At 42.6% G+C, this 1,712-nt stretch overlaps 1 pseudogene across 1 annotated transcript; it reads left to right on the top strand.

The window, feature by feature from the left end:
- Positions 1–558: 558 nt before the first annotated feature.
- Positions 559–727, top strand: SARC_15504 (hypothetical protein; annotated as a pseudogene; the record flags this gene model as incomplete). Its single annotated transcript has 1 exon — positions 559–727.
- Positions 728–1,712: the final 985 nt, after the last annotated feature.

The raw sequence follows: 1,712 nt of genomic DNA on the forward strand, positions 1-1,712 counted from the left end.
TTTCTTCGTGTAGTATGCATATACGTACATTTCTTCGTGTAGTATGCATATACGTACCTTTCTTCGTGTAGTATGCATATACGTGCATTTCTTCGTGTAGGATGCATATACGTACTTTTCTTCGTGTAGTATGCATGTAGTACAGCCCTACTTATCATACCCGAGTTACTTGATATGTTGTTACTATCGCCACAGATTCTCTGCACGGGCATACCTGATGGTGCGGGTGTTAGTGTGCTTCTTAGCAGAGCATCTCTCCAGTGAACACCACTGGCATGTAGTCCTGTAATACTATCCGTGCGTAAATCAACTCTTTCCGACAAAGTATTTACGCATGGTATTGTTCGATTGTTAACGTACTTTACTCCTATACGTTAACGCATATCCCTTTTTAGTACCGAAATTATCCAATTGACGTACGCAATATATCTGTCTCTGACACACATTCTTTGCATACCGTCCTGTACGCTTCTTCGCCCCTACCCAGCCCACACGTGACCCACATAACGTTAACGTATATTCCCGCAGATCCTGTCATGGGCCTACCCCATTGTACGCATGTGGCCCGATCACTTGGTGGCGTTCCTAGTCGAGAATCTCTTCAACTGGCTGTCGCTGGTAGGGCTCAACAACAACCACTGGTACTACCACAAGATCATTGCGCATGTGCGAGGCATCATGCACGCCCACCCGAGCAGGTCTATAGTCATCACAGGACACTCACTAGGTGAGTTGTGGGCATGCATGCGTGCGTGCATATGTATACTGGTGTTTGCTATACACCTGTAGGTAACTCTTTAACACGCATGTGTGCTTGTCTTGTCCACACATGTATATGTCCTACACACGCGCGTGTGCGTGTAAGTATGCGACCCATGTGCATGAATTCGTGTATCGCACACGTGTGTGTGTTTGTGTGTGTGTCCGTGTCCGTGTTTGTTGGTGTGGGTATGTCTTCATAGCTTGCTATCGCGGCATGTCTGCCTGCCTATGTGTGCTGCTGTGTAGAGTCCATGTATACTCGGTTGCGTTGTGAGATGAAGCTCCTCTACCACACTAGCACGGTACGCTGCGATGACTATTTACCTACTAATTTGCGATGACTATTTACCTACTTGTTTTCTATACCTATTTACTTACTTGTTTTCTATACCTATTTACCTACTAATTTGCGATGACTATTTACCTATTCATTTGCGATGACTATTTACCTACTAATTTGCGATGACTATTTACCTATTCATTTGCGATGACTATTTCCCTATTCATTTGCGATGACTATTTACCTATTCATTTTCGATGACTTTCTACCTACTTCACAGCTGTGTGCATCTGCAACATTTTGCGTGGTAGGGCTGACACCCAGTATCGGCAGGTGTATCATTGATTAGTTGCTCACGAACTCTGACCGACTCTATATATGTCCTTAGGTGGTGGATTGGCTCGCATTACTGGCTACCTTACAGGAAAATCAAGTGTCACGTTTTCTGCGCCTGTATGTCATACTGTATATTTATATATATTTATATATATATATATATATGTGTGTGTGTGTGTGTGTGTGTGTGTGTGTGTGTGTGTGTGTATGTATGTGTGTATGTATATTATTATATCTGTACATATATATATAAATACATATATATATATGTGTGTGTGCGATGTGCGTGTGTATGTGTGTGTGTGTGTATGTGTATGTATATATATTCGTGTGT

The sequence above is a fragment of the Sphaeroforma arctica genome (assembly GCF_001186125.1).
Source record: "Sphaeroforma arctica JP610 unplaced genomic scaffold supercont1.6225, whole genome shotgun sequence".
NCBI lineage: Eukaryota > Ichthyosporea > Ichthyophonida > Sphaeroforma > Sphaeroforma arctica.